This window comes from Lactuca virosa, chromosome 5 (genome assembly GCF_052849685.1).
Source record: "Lactuca virosa cultivar CGN04683 chromosome 5, Lactuca_virosa_CGN04683_v6, whole genome shotgun sequence".
NCBI lineage: Eukaryota > Viridiplantae > Streptophyta > Magnoliopsida > Asterales > Asteraceae > Lactuca > Lactuca virosa.
In genome coordinates, this window is record NC_136430.1 from 434538971 (window position 1) to 434541400 (window position 2430).

At 38.2% G+C, this 2430-nt stretch overlaps 1 pseudogene; it reads right to left on the reverse strand.

The window, feature by feature from the left end:
* Positions 1–1219: 1219 nt before the first annotated feature.
* LOC145113506 (PRA1 family protein B3 pseudogene) lies at positions 1220–2176 on the reverse strand (annotated as a pseudogene).
* Between the last annotated feature and the right edge of the window lie 254 nt (positions 2177–2430).

The following is a 2430-nucleotide window of genomic DNA, read 5'->3' on the forward strand; positions in this document are numbered from 1 at the left end:
AGTTTAATCCAAAACATCAACATACCGGCCTTATTTTGAGTGGATAACTGAGTTTTCTTTTTATGGTATAAGAATAGAAATAGCAAAAGTTGCATTTTTTTTCCTTGAGTTGACCGACTTCAAAACCCAACGAGCATTTTTGTAATTTCTAGCTTTTCGTGGCTTTTGTTTAATCTAATCAGAGTTGTTCAAAAAAGAATTCAAGTGGCTCGAAAATCATGTCACTGTCGGGTCTGGTTTTAGTGATTCTACGTATTTTTTTTTCTCAAGCCACTTAATTTGCCGCTATTCGAATCTTCAAAGTTGGAAACAACCATCAACTTGATGATTAGTTATATCCCGTTGAAACAATAGTTTGGTACTTTGGTTAAATGAGACATCGATTAATCTATAGGTAAGATGTCATGGCCTAAATCCTATTAAACAAGTACACTACCTTCCCCGACTTCTAAAAATTATGTTGTGTGCAGGATTCAAGATAGTGATAATCAGAATAATTCTCTAATTATCTCAAACGGTTTTAATATCAATCTCATCATATAATCTTCTCATGGCTATTCAAGGGACAGATACTTGCAATTTAGTGAGAGTCAGGCAATACAAAAACACATAATTTCACAAATATAAAATACAGGTATTGCATAAACAATTAAACACGGGCAATATTATACTAGTTCAAATTCTTGAAATGTTTCACCAATTCCCTCTTTTTTTCATCTACCATTTCATCCAGTGTCATTCTAGTTCTCCCGTGTCATGGAACCCATAATCAAAATATCAAAAAACAACAAGTTTTTCATTCGATACTATCTATAGCAACCAAGTGTCAACATACATCAAATCTTCCCGTTTAAGATGTGATCTTTATTTTTAATCCTTTCATCTATTTGTCTTCTTACATGTTCAAAGCTAATCAAGTATCTTATCATGAAATCAGATAATCTAAATTATAGATAATTAGTTTATGCATCTGACAAACCAGAACTAAGCAAATCTAAGGAAGAATCAGGCAATTGGCGAACTTAGTTCGAGTTTAAGTTATTTTCTAACTAGCTAATCAAAGTTCGAGCCTCAATGTAGGCGATCTTGGTGTATAATGTGGACATGAACAACGATTCTGCTACTGCTTATGGAGAAAGAATAAAAGAATATGATTCCAACATAACTTCGACTGAAATTCTAGTGAATAATTACTTCGTTACTTTTCCCATATGAAAACTTGACGAACTTCATTACCGAATTTTCATTTAGTTGTAGTAAAATAAATAGAATCAATCAGGAATACTTATACAAATCCAACAATCTACTATTATGTAGCCGAAAAATCATGAATTCTGCCAGATCTTACACCAATCTAGCTACAAGAAGCAATAGGGATCTAATAATAATGACGGAATAATCGATGATAGTTGCATCTCAGAGAACAAACTTATCTGTTCAAACACGCGCCATCACATCGGCTACGGCGGCGGAAGTTGCAGCTCCGGTGAACGAGAAAAACAGTCCGGTTCCAGGGATTTCTTGATCGTCAAGAAATAGATCTTCTGGATCCCTAAACGCGCCGTGGACGCAGATGATCCCTAGCCCTATCAACGAAGCCGACATGAGCAGTGAACCGACGCTCGTGAGAAAGACAACGAACACCGTGAGAACAACTAAGATGCCTAGAATTTCTTTGTCGGAGAAAGTGCGGCCATTGATAACAACCGGTTGATCGGCAGGACGGAAGAGATAAAGGAAGAGCCAGGCGCAGAGGAGAGATACGATCGTGAGTAGAGAGAACGGATGGGAAAGAAGAGAGAACGCGAGCACGCCGGAGAGTAACGTTAGATAGTTGACGCGAAAGTAGTTGAAGTTCTTGCGGATGCGGGATGTGGCGTCGGTGAGCGAATCTGGTTTGGAGAAGGCGGTCCGGTCGATTAGCTCGTACCAAGGGCGACGGCGAGCGAAGGCGCGTCTTGTAGACTCGGTGAGGCGAGCTAGGAAAGCGCGTAAGGCAGGAGTTGCGGAGATTGTCGACGACCAGGCGGCATTGCCGGTGGTGGACGACGGAGGATCTGAGATCGGGAGTGATTGAGTGGAGGACATGGGTGGAAATATGCAAAAAGTTCAGGGGTGTTCTGGTCAGAACGATCTCAAGTTTTTTGACTTTGAGAGGACTCTAGTACAAAGAAGGGGTATATATACCATGGTCACGGAATTGATATTTTACGTCATCTGTAACGCCTTTTTAAGTTTGATGAATGTTGACCGTTGATGGTAAATATGGACGATGAAGATTTGACGTGTTTTCTGATATACGCGTTCTGGTGTTATGATATTATTTTAATTTCATGGCTACTTCTCAAAAAATTAGTTATTACATCTTTATTTTTAAAAAAAAACTCTGTTTTAATTTTACACAATTTTAATAAAAGAATATTTTTCAAA